The following is a 13,672-nucleotide window of genomic DNA, read 5'->3' on the forward strand; positions in this document are numbered from 1 at the left end:
TATCTTTTATGCATCTTATTTTTCTTAGTACGATAGTAGCATTATAAGATGATCCCTCACTAAAATTTCAAGGTATAGCTTCTCTCCTTGAGTATGCACCGTTGCGACAGTTCGTCGTGCTGAGACACGACGTGATGATTGGGTGTGATAAGCTCTACGTTCACATACAACGGGTGCAAGACAGTTTTGTATGTGCGGAATACTCTGGTTAAACTTGACGAGCCTAGCATGTACAAACATGGCCTCAGAACACTAGAGACAGAAAGGTCGAACGTGAATCATGTAGTAGATATGGTCAACATAGAGATGTTCACCATTGAAGACTAATCCATCTCACGTGATGATCGGTCATGATTTAGTTGATTTGGATCACATAATCATTTAGATGACTCCAGGGATGTCTATCTAAGTGGGAGTTCTTAAGTAATATGATTAATTGAACTTAATTTATCATGAACTTAGTCTTGATAGGATTTGCATATCTATGTTATAGATCAATAGCTCGTGTATAGCTCCCCTGTTTTATTTTTTATATGTTCCTAGAGAAAACTAAGTTGAAAGATGATAGTAGCAATGATGCGGACCGGGTCCGTGATCTTAGTATTATATTTGTTGTTGCACAGAAGGATTATGTCCTTGGTGCACCGCTAGGTGATAGACCTATTTGAAGGAGCAGATGCAGACGTTTTGAACATTTGACAAGCTCGGTATGGTGACTACTGGATAGTTTAGTGCACCATGCTTTACGACTTAGAACCGGGACTTCAAAAATGTTTTCAACTCCATGGAGCATATGAGATGTTTCAAGAGCTGAAAATGATATTTCAGACTCATGCCCGTGTTAAGAGGTATGAGACCTCTGACAAGTACTTTGCCTACAAGATGGAGGAGAATGGCTCAGCCAGTGAGCATGCGCTCAGAATGTCTGGGTAGTACAATCACTTGAATCAAGTGGGAGTTAATCTTCCAGATAAGATAGTGATTGACAGAGTTCTTTAGTCACTATCACCAAGTTACTAGAAGTTCGTGATGAACTATAATATGCAAGGGATGCCAAAAAGGATTCCCAAGGTCTTCGCGATGCTAAAATCGGCGAAGGTAGAAATCAAGAAATAGCATCAAGTGTTGATGGTTAACAATTCCACTAGTTTCAAGAAAATGGGCAAGGGAAATAAAGGGAACTTCAAGAAGAATGGCAAGCAAGTTGCCACTCCTGTGAAGAAGCCCAAAGCTAGACCCAAACCTGAAACTGAGTGCTACTACTGCAAAGGAAATGGTCACTAGAAGCGGAACTGCCCCCAAAAACTTGGTAGATAAGAAGGATGGCAAAGTGAACAAAGGTATATTTGATATACATGTTATTGATGTGTACTTTACTAGTGTTCATAGCAACCACTGGGTATTTGATACTGGTTTTAGTTGCTAAGATTAGTAACTCAAAACAAGAGTTGTAAAATGAACAAAGACTAGTTAAGGGCGAGGTAATGATGTGTGTTGGAAGTGATTCCAAGGTTCATAAGATCACCATCGCACACTCCCTCTACCATCGGGATTAGTGTTGAACCTAAATAAATGTTATTTGGTGTTTGCATTGAGCATGAATATGATTGGATCTTGTTTATCGCAAATACGGTTATTCATTTAAGACAGAGAATAATTGTTGTTCTGTTTACACGAATAAAACCTTCTATGGTCATACACCCAGTGTAAATGGTTTATTGAATCTCGATCGTAGTGATACACATATTCATAATATTGATGCCAAAAGATGCAAAGTTGATAATGATAGTGCAACATATTTGTGGCACTGCCGTTTAGATCATATTGGTGTAAAGCGCCTGAATAAACTCCATGCGGATGGACTTTTGGAATCACTTGATTATGAATCATTTGATGCTTGCAAACTATGTCTCATGGGCAAGATGACTAAAACTCCGTTCTCCGGAAAAATGGAGCGAGCCACTGACTTATTGTAAATAATACATACCGATGTATGTGGCCCGATGAATGTTAAGGCTCGCGGCGGGCATCGTTATTTTCTGACCTTCATAGATGATTTGAGCAGATATGGGTATATCAAATTAATGAAACACAAGTCTAAAACATTCGGAAAGTTCAAAGAATTTCAGAGTGAAGTGGAGAATCATCGTAACAAGAAAATAAAGTTTCTACGATCTGATTGTGGAGGCTAATATTTGAGTTACGAGTTTGGCCTTCATTTAAAAGAATGTGGAATAGTTTCACAACACACGCCACCTGGAACACCACAGTGTAATGTTGTGTCCGAACATCGTATCCGTACTTTATTAGATATGGTGCGAACTATGATGTCTCTTATCGATTTATCACTATCGTTTTGGGGTTATGCATTAGAGACATCTGCATTCACATTAAATAGGGCATTGTCTAAATCTGTTGATGACACTGTATGAACTATGGTTTGGCAGGAAACCAAAGATGTTGTTTCTTAAAGTTTTGGGTTGTGATTCTTATGTGAAAAGGTTTCAGACTGATAAGCTTGAACCCAAATCGGAGAAGTGCGTCTTCATAGGATACCCAAAAGAAACTGTTGGGTACACCTTTTATCATAGATCTGGAGGCAAGATTTTTGTTGCTAAGAATGGATCCTTTCTAGAGAAGGAGTTTCTCTCGGAAGAAGTGAGTGGGAGGAAAGTAGAACTTGATGAGGTAATTGTACCTTCTCTCGAATTGGAAAGTATCTTATCACAGAAATTAGTTCCTGTGAAGCCTACACCAACTAGAGAGGAAGCTAATGATAATGATCATTAAAATTCAGATCAAGTTACTACCGAACCTCGTAGGTCAACCAGAGCACATTCCGCACCAGAGTGGTATGGTAATCCTGTTCTGGAAGTCATGTTACTAGACCATGACGAACCTACAAACTATGAGGAAGCAATGATGAGTCCAAATTCCGATAAATGGCTTGAGGCATTGAAATCTGAGATAGGATCCATGTATGAGAACAAAGTGTGGACTTTGGTGGACTTGCCCGATAATCGACAAGCCATTGAGAATAAATGGATCTTTAAGAGGAAGATCAATGCTGATGATAGTGTTACGATCTACAAAGCTCAACTTGTCGCAAAAATGTTTTCGACAAGTTCAAGGTGTTGACTTTGATGAGATTTTCTCACTCGTAGCGATGCTTAAGTCTGTCCGAATCATGTTAGCAATTGCCGCAATTTATGAAATCTGGCAAATGGATGTCAAAACTGCATTCCTTGATGGATATCTTAAAGAAGAGTTGTATATGATGCAACCAGAAGGTTTTGTCGATCCTAAAGGTGCTAACAAAGTGTGCAAGCTCCAGCGATCCATTTATGGACTGGTGCAAGCATCTCAGAGTTGGAATATATGCTTTGATGAGGTGATCAAAGCATACGATTTTATACAGACTTTCAGAGAAGCCTATCTTTACAAGAAAGTGAGTGGGAGCTGTGTAGCATTTCTGATATTATATGTGGATGGCATATTGTTGATCAGGAATGATATATAATTTCTGGATAGCATAAAAGGATACTTGAATAAGATTTTTTTTCAATAAATGACCTCGGTAAAGCTGCTTATATATTGAGCATCAATATCTATAGAGATAGATCAAGACGCTTGATAGGACTTTCATAAAGCACATACCTTGACAAGATTTTGAAGGAGTTCAAAATGAATCAGTCAAAGGAAGGATTCATGCCTGTGTTACAAGGTGTGAAATTGAGGTAGACTCAAGACCCGACCACGGCAGAATATATAGAGAGAATGGAATTCATTCCCTATGCCTCGGTCATAGGTTCTATAAAGTATGCCGTGCTAAGTACCAGATTTATTGTGTTCCTTCCCATGGTTTTGGCAAGGAGGTACAAGAGTGATCCAGGAGTGAATCACCGGACAACGGTCAAAATTATCCTTAAAGTAATAAAGAAATGTTTCTCGATTATGGAGGTGGTAAAGGGTTCGTCGTAAAGATATATGTCAATGCAAGCTTTGACATCAATCCGGATGACTCTAAGTCTCGATCTGGATATATATTGAAAGTGGGAGCAATTAGCTAGAGTAGCTCCATGTAGAGCATTGTAGACATAAAAATTTGCAAAATACATATGGATCTGAATATGGCAGACCCGTTGACTAAACTTCTCTCACAAGCAAAACATGATCACACCTTTGTACTCTTTGGGTGTCAATCACATAGCGATGTGAACTAGATTATTGACTCTAGTAAACCCTTTGGGTGTTGGTCACATGGCGATGTGAACTATGGGTGTTAATCACATAAAGATGTGAACCATTGGTGTTACATCACATGGCAATGTGAACTAGATTATTGACTCTAGTGCAAGTGGGAGACTAAAGGAAATATGACGTAGAGGCAATAATAAAGTTGTTATTTCATATTTCCTTATATCATGATAAATGTTTATTATTCATGCTAGAATTGTATTAACCGGAAACTTGATACAGTGTGGATACATAGACAAAACACCGTGTCCCTAGTAAGCATCTACTACACTAGCTCGTTAATCAAAGATGGTTAAGTTTCTTAGCCATAGACATGTGTTGTAATTTGATGAACGGGATCACATCATTAGGAGAATGATGTGATGGACAAGACCCATCCGTTAGCTTAGCATGATGATCGTTAAGTTTTATTGCTATTGCTTTCTTCATGACTTATACATATTCGTTTGACTATGAGAATATGCAACTCCCGGATACTAGAGGAATACCTTGTGTGCTATCAAACATCACAACATAACTGGGTGATTATAAAGATGCTCTATAGGTATCTCCGAAGGTATTTGTTGGGTTGGCATAGATCGAGATTATGATTTGTCACTTCGAGTATCAGAGAGTATCTTTGGGCCTTCTCGGTAATGCACATCATAATAAGCCGTGCAAGCAATGTGACTAATGAGTTAGTTGCGAGATGATGCATTATGGAACGAGTAAATAGACTTGCGGGTAACGAGATTGAACTAGGTATGGAGATATCGATGATCGAATCTCGGGAAAGTAACATACCAATGACAAAGGGAATAACGTATATTGTCATAAGGTTTGGCTGATAAAGATCTACATAGAATATGTGGGAGCCAATATGAGCATCCAGGTTCCGCTATTGGTTATTGACCGGAGAGGTTTCTCGGTCATGTCTGCATAGTTCTCGAACCCGTAGGGTCCGCACGCTTAACGTTCGATGGCGCTTTGTATTATATGAGTTATGTGATTTGGTGACCGAATGTTGCTCGGAATACCGGATGAGATCATGGACATGAAGAGGAGTCTCGAAATGGTCGAGATGTAAAGATTCATATATAGGACGGTAGTATTTGGACACCGGAAGTGTTCTGAGGGTACCGGGTACGTATCGGGTCACCAAAAGGGGTTCCGGGCAACCCCCGGCAAACCATATGGGCCTAATGTGCCAAAAGAGGGACAGACCAGCCCCTATGGAGCTCGTGCGCCCCCCGTATGGGCTGGCCAAATTCGAGTACAAAGGGAAAGGAGGAAAGGAAAAAGGGAATAGGATTCCCCCTTCCCCCTCTTGGCTTCCTACTTTGAATAGGAATAGGAAAGGGGGGAGGCCGAATTGGGAGGACCCCAAGTAGGATTCCTCCTACTTGGGGCGCCCCCTTGGCTGCCTCTCCTCCCCTCCAACCTATATATATGAGGGGGGCACCGCTAGAAGACACAACAAAACATTGTTAGCCGTGTGCGGCGCCCCCTCCACAGTTTACGCCTCTAGTCATATTCATGTAGTGCTTAGGCGAAGCCCTGCACGGATCACTTCACCATCACTGTCACCACGCTGTCGTGCTGATGGAACTCTCCCTTGACACTTTGCTGGGTCAAGAGTTCGATGGACGTCATCGAGCTGAACGTGTGCAGAACTCGGAGGTGCCGTACGTTCGGTGCTTGATCGGTCGGAACAAGAAGAAGTTCGACTACATCAACCGCATTGTCAAACGCTTCCGCTTTCGGTCTACGAGGGTATGTGGACACACTCTCCCCCTCTCGTTGCTATGCATCTCCTAGATAGATCTTGCGTGAGCGTAGGAAATTTTTGAAATTACATGCTATGTTTCCCAACAGATCCTTACACTTTGAAAGATTTGCTATCTTCGATGGAAATGGCTATCTCTACTGGAGAGAGAGAATGAGAATCAGACTTCAAGCCTTCAACTTAGAACTGTGGCAGATTGTGGAAAATGGATACACCATTCAACACCCTCATGCTCCAACTTCTGATGACAAAGTTGTACTACGGTTGAATGCACAAGCAAAAGACATTATCTGCGAAAGTATCTCAAAAGACATTTTCATTCTATTCCATGAACTTGATACTTCAAAGAAACTCTGGGATGCCATAAAAAAATGCTCATGAAGAATTCATTGCCAGAACAGACCCCCACACTCAAATGCTTCGTGCTATGTTTGCTGGTTTCAGAAGCCTTTGTAAGGAAAGTGCTATGGAACTCACTGATTGGTTCACCAATATTGTTGAAAGGCTTCATGAACAAGGAGTTACTGATATCACTGGCAGAGATGTGGTCAGCAAGCTACTGAGTGCTCTTGATCCAACCTTCGATTCAATTTTGTCACTGAAATCAAGCAAAGACTAGAGTATGAAGAACTTCACTATGTAGAGGTCATGATGCTGTTGTCGATTCATGAAGAAAAGATGGAACTAGAAAATACAGATCAAGAATCTTCTTCGGAAAGTGAAGGAGAAATTCTTTCACACTATGGCAGTTCACAAGAAGAAGATGTCGAGAATCAACACACTATCACAAGGGAACTAGAGATGCTCACTAAAAGCCTAAGTGATATTAGAAGACAAATTTTGTGCCTCTCGAATGATGATGAATTTGACTTGCCTGAATCATCAAGAAAGTTACCTCTGAAAGAAATGAAGTGCTGCAAGTGCAAACTATTCAACCATTTCATAGCAGACTATGCAAGTTGGGAAGGAAAACCTAGTAACAGATGGAAATATCTTCACTTCAGTGGATTCACTGGAATGGATCATCATACTAAGTTCTCGAAGAAAAAAGAATCTTTCTCATCATCTTTGACGAGACCAGTCACTAACATGAAAGCAAGAGCAACCATCGAATCAAATATGAAGAGAATATCACAACTGAATACAACATGTGCTGATATGACCCTGGAGTCTGAAGAGGAGACTTCTGAATCAGAATCAGAATTAGAATCAGAAGATGAAGAGCTTCACAGAAGGATAATAAGAAGCAATGCTTTTGTTGCTTATGGATCATCTGAGATATAATTCGAATCAGACAATGATGATAATGCTTCAAGTGATGATGAACCTATCACATTCTGCCTCATGGCAAAAACCTCAAAGGATCAGGTATTAGCAAAGCACCGAAAAATTATGAGTGAATATTCTCCCGAATACATTGCCTATTCTAAACTGGTTAAGATTGCTAAATCTCAACAAGATGAACTTCAAAGACTTGAGAACAATCTTAGGAAAACCAAAGGATTACTGGTCGAAGAGATGGAGAAGAATCAAAAGTTGATTGAAAAGCATGATGCTTTGATGTTTTTTCCTCAACTATTGATGGCCTTTCCAACTGATATGATTCACTTATAGTTTACTACGAGAGTTTATCAGATGAACTCTTCAACAAGAATCAAGAACTCGAGTCATTGAAGGTGTCTCATAACGAGTTGACGAAAGAAAAAGCTTCTCTCTTCACCGAGCAATCTAAAAGTTTTCCCGATGATTTTGTGCCTCCTTGCTTACAATTCCTAGAACGTTGCAATGCTAATTCCAATGCTGAAACTTCTAATGCAGTCATTGAGAAAATGAAAACTACTATGAATGATATTTCTAACCCTCTCCTGGGGAATTTGTTGCCATCTGTGATGAAAATTGCAGATTAATGAACTTGCTTGAGACAGGACTGGTAAAGAGCCTCAAAGGGCATCAAACTCTCTGTGATGTGCTCAAGAAGTCTATACTGCATAAGAACCCTCGAAAGGAAGGATTGGGTTTCGAGAGAAAACTCAATGTTGATGGAACCTACCGGACCCCGGAGCAATATCCATGAACGAGTTGGGTTCTTACTAAAAGTAAAATTCTCGAACCTGCAATTCTATCAGGATATGACTCACCCATTAATGTTGTTTCTAACGAGTCTGATGACTCAAACTACAAACTCTTCAAACAACAGAATGGTAAGGTATTTGCTCGATATATTGGGACCCAACTAGAGGTATGGTTCACCCAAGAAGCAAATCTGGGTGAAGAAGTGCATCATTGAAAATTTATCTATCACTGCTAAGCTGACAATGCAAAGTAATTCTCCTCGAGGAAGTGCTTATTACTCACAGACTAGCACTGAAACTTCCTCGAATGGATGTCGATCTAACCTTCGATAGAAGAAGTACTTGTGTACTGCTTCGAATCATTATACTCATGTCTCTTTAAATAACTTCAATGCATATTCTTATGATTACTCTCGAAAGGCACGGGTGAACTACAGATCTCATCGAAGGAATGTCCCTGCTCAGACGAAACAAATGAGACCCTCGTTGCCCACGCAAGTGTGGGTTGCGAAAAGAACTAACCCTTCTCACAGGAATTATCTCACAAATTCTACTAATTTATCCTTAGTCCTCAGACCTATATTGTTGGTGCTAGTTATTTGTGTTTTTATTGTGTGTTTTGCTCCTCATTTTTCCATGTTTGTGTTTTGTCCGATGAACAACTCACTCACAACTCCGTGTTTTGTGTTTCCTCTCTTTTGGTTGAGTAATTTGTTTTGGTCCCTTTTATCCCTCTGTTCTTTCTTGTCCAATCTATGCTATCCGTCATAAGCATGCAATTTGATCTCAAGAAAATTTCTGTCTGACGTCCTTGGTCGCGAAAGAAATTGACTTCGAACCTAAATCTGTTTTTGGCGTTTGCCCTTCCTCAGACCTTTCAGTTTCTCGCTCAGTTTCCGAGTTTTTCGCAGGAAACGGTTGCCATGTGCCCACGATCTCCACAATCATCATCGTGTCCGTTGAATGTGGAACGTCTCGCTTTTGTAGGCCATAGATTTTGCAAGAGGTGGTTCTGCTCTCTAGCTATAAATACCCCTCCCGGCGTCTTCTTCCTCATTTGCTCCTCAAACCCTCTTCCACCTCCTTCCGAGCCTAAGCTCGAAGCAACTGCGATGAAGCGCCTCACCGTGCAACTCCGGTGAAGTCCCATCACAGTTGGTCACGCCAGTGCGGCAAGTCTACCTTCCTGCATGATGCTACCAAGTTCGGGCGCCTAGATCTGGAACTGCTCCAGTCCTCTTCTCTGTTCTAGGGTAGTTCTTGCCGACACTTTTTCATTGATTTATTTCCTTGCGGTAGATCTTTAGGAATCACTAGGTCATGATTGGTACGGTTTGTAGTTTTTCCCTTGTACTAGTTCTCCCTGGATCTAGGGTTCATGAGTACTTATCCGAAAGATTAGGCAGTGTTTTACTCTGCCTTGATCAATCTATGGCATGTTACCAATCTAATGATAATATCTTCTCTAAGTATACCATGGATTCCTTCATTTCTTCGAAAAATCGTTCATTTTCGTTCAAAATGCTCTATGCATGTTTATGACCCTACCCTATTTCCCCTCATATCTATTTCTCTTCACAGGTCGGTCATGGCACAGAGTTCGGATGCGAATACAGATTCTGAAGGTGATTTGCCTCAGCCACCACCAAGAACAGACCGAATGAGATTAACCGGTGGAGGAAAATCATCAAAGCCACCCAAAACTCCGAAGAAGAAATCTGAGTCTGAATCCAAGGAAGAGGATGAAGAAGTTCCCTACGCTCACAGTCAGCCCGTGGATGAGCTAGTCACTGATGCTTTAACCCTTTTCTCTGATGGAAATCTAAAGAAGGGTGGTCGTGGAAGAGAGAAGAACACCACTGCTGAGATGTCTGAACCACATGGGTATAAAACTCCACCTGGAGTTGAAACAACCACTGAACGCAACAACATGTTGCAAAGGATTCGGCACCACTGGCAAACAAATGGTTCAACTATGAAAATGTTCATGAGAAATATCAAATTTTGTTTGCATTCACTCCTCCATGGAATGACTGCATTGCTGAGAACTGCATTGGGCCAGATGATCAAAAAGTTAGGCCACGACATCCATCAAATGCTAATCCTGAATCCCTCAAAACCATCGCTGATTTTCCTAAAGAAGTTTCTAAGAGGGAGAAGGCCAAAGCCAAGCGTGAAGCTAGAGTTGCGAAGAAAATCAGGTTGAAATAAGAAATGTTTCCCTGATTCAGCAAGATGTTCAGAAAAAGAAGGATCAAGCCTCTGCTTCCAAGGGAAGCCAGTCCAGAAAATCTGATTCCCCTCATGCTCCCCGAAAGAAATCAGTTGTCAAGAAATCGAAGACTGTCGTTTCCAGCTCATCTGATGAGTCTTCCGATGAAGATGCTCCCGAAGAAATTCCTATGTGTGGTCAACATGCTATTCTCAACAAGCCATACCAGACTCCCTCACCAGTGAAGGTTTCACCCCCAACATGGAAATCACCAAGACATGTCCCCACTCCAATCAACGTCAAACCTTCGGGTTATGCCTCTCCTACAGCGAACAGAAAACTGTTGTCTGAAGAAAAAGCTGAAGCCTCTGCTAAGAAAGCCAAACCCTGTGTTCCTGCTTTGATACGTCTCCATCGTATCTACTTTTCCAAACACTTTTGCCCTTGTTTTGGACTCTAACTTGCATGATTTGAATGGAACTAACCCGGATTGACGTTGTTTTCAGCAGAATTACCATGATGTTATTTATGTGCAGAAACAAACGTTCTCGGAATGACCTGAAACTTCACGGAGCAACTTTTTGGAAAATATAAAAAATACCTGCAAAAGATGAAGGCCAGGGGGCCCACCACCTGTCCACGAGGGTGGGGGGCGCGCCCCCTACCTCGTGGGCCCCCCTGGAGCTCCTCCGACTCCAACTCCAACTCTATATATTGTGTTTCGGGGAGAAAAAAAATCAGAGAGAAGACTTCATCGCGTTTTACGATACGGAGCCGCCGCCAAGCTCCAAAACCTCTCAGGAGGGCTGATCTGGAGTCCGTTCGGGCCTCCGGAGAGGGAATCCGTCGCCATCGTCATCATCAACCATCCTCCATCACCAATTTCATGATGCTCACCGCCGTGCGTGAGTAATTCCATCGTAGGCTTGCTGGACAGTGATGGGTTGGATGGGATCTATCATCTAATCGAGTTAGTTTTGTTAGGGTTTGATCCCTAGTATCCACTATGTTCTGAGATTGGTGTTGCTATGACTTTGCTATGCTTAATGCTTGTCACTAGGGCCCAAGTGCCATGATTTCAGATCTGAACCTATTATGTTTTCATCAATATATGAGAGTTCTAGATCCTATCTTGCAAGTCTATAGTCACCTATTATGTGTTATGATCCGTTAACCCCGAAGTGACAATAATCAGGATACTTACCGGTGATGACCGTAGTTTGAGGAGTTCATGTATTCACTATGTGTTAATGCTTTGTTCCGGTACTCTATTAAAAGGAGGCCTTAATATCCCTTAGTTTTCGTAAGGACCCCGCTACCACGGAGGGTAGGACAAAAGATGTCATGCAAGTTCTTTTCCATAAGCACATATGACTATATTCGGAATACATGCCTACATTACATCAATGAACTGGAGCTAGTTCCGTGTCACCCTAGGTTATGACTGTTACATGATGAACCGCATCCGGCATAATTCTCCATCACCGATCCATTGCCTACGAGCTTTCCATATATTGTTCTTCGCTTATTTACTTTCCGTTGCTATTGCTATCATCACTACAAAATACCAAAAACATTACTTTTACTATTGTTACCTTTTGCTATCGTTATCAGTACTATCATATTACTTTTGCTACTAAATACTTTGCTGCAGATACTAAGTTTCCAGGTGTGGTTGAATTGACAACTCAGCTGCTAATACTTGAGAATATTCTTTGGCTCCCCTTGTGTCGAATCAATAAATTTGGGTTGAATACTTTACCCTCGAAAACTGTTGCGATCCCCTATACTTGTGGGTTATCGTGCTTCCACTGAGGAACATAAATATGATTTCAATCTCATGATCGATGTAACTGAGAGTGCTGCTATGCAAAATCAGTTGATATAAGCAGTCTGGGACTTCCTGGTGATATTACCAAAATGGTAACAAAACATATCACCGAGCTGAAGAAAATGATGAAGAATCTGAATCAGGTTGTCAAGGAGAAACAAACCCTCGAGCAAATTAGAAAAGAGGCCAACACTGAATCCGAAAGGAAGAAGCTGAACAAAGAGATTGTTGAACTCACCAAGACTCTTAGTGTCATGAGGAATGATAAAATTGATTGGCCCTCGAGACTAAAAATGGAAGTGTCTCAGTTATGTGATAGGAGGAATGATGAAATTGACTGCCAGGTAGAACTGCCTTGAAGAAGAATCAAGGAAGAAAAGTGTCAGAAGGCTAGGGCAAGGGCCACCAAACCGGAAGGAATCAAAGATCGCCGCCTTCACACTGTTGTTGATGATGCTCCTCTTTACTCCAGCACTCCTGTGCAGCAAGTTCCACCACTCCACCGCATGAAGATGAACCCATGCAGCAAGCTGAGCATGTGGAAGTTATCATTCCCACTCCTGTTGTTCAAGAGCAAACTGATGTTATTGGTATTTTCCTCAAAAAATGACAAAAATTGCTTCTCCAAAGCAACAAGCCCCAACTAATGATGATGTGGTTGATGAAGAGATTGTGGTTGACAAGGCAGATCCACCGCCTCCGAAGAAGTTATAAGATGAGCCCTCCGAATCAAAGGAGGATAATGACAAGATTTAGGGGGCGCTAAATGCTTCCCGAGACAAAATTACCCCGGTCACATCATCTGGTGCCCCAACCCAGATGGATGTTGATCCTGCTCTTCATTCCACTACTACACAGTTGGAAGAGGAAGAGAAGAAATCTGAAGAGCCCATGGCTCACGAAGGAATTGTCCCACCTGTTGTACCCCAAGTGTCCGAGAAAGAAGCTGTTGTGCCCCCCGTTGAAGAAAATACCACAAAAGAAAAGACCCTAGTTCCCGAAAGTTAGAAAGCCATTGAAGGAGTTCCTGTGAGCAAAAGTGATGGTTAGTCTAGTTCCTCAAAGAAGTCAGCCCAACTGAAGACAAGGAAGGCTCGTGCTCCACTTAAGCCCAACACGGAAGATGCGGCTGCACTTGATGACATTCGGACCCGAAATGTGGGTGAAGAACATCCAAAAAATCCATTGGAGACATTCTCTATGTTCCCTGTTGAAGATGGCCCAAATGGTCCTACATTTAAAGAGCAGTTTCACCTTTCAAAACTTGCATTCTTTGGGACCAGCCCATATGAAGGAGAGAGAACCTCCATGTCACCAAGGTTCTGGACGAAAGAACATGCCGTATATTATGCTCACATTTTGTATGTGAAGAATCACATATTTAAGCACAAGATTCAGGATTTTGCTGAGCTCGAAAGTTTTCCCTACTTTCATCACACCATCAAGCAAATTGAACATGTCTTCCTGAAAAGTTTCCTCCGTTTCAATCAAGGCTGGAATCGTGAAGTGATTCATTAGTTCTATGCCACTCTTTA

This window comes from Triticum urartu, chromosome 2A, assembly GCF_056163025.1.
Source record: "Triticum urartu cultivar PI428250 chromosome 2A, HENAU_Tu73, whole genome shotgun sequence".
NCBI classification, from domain to species: Eukaryota; Viridiplantae; Streptophyta; class Magnoliopsida; order Poales; family Poaceae; genus Triticum; species Triticum urartu.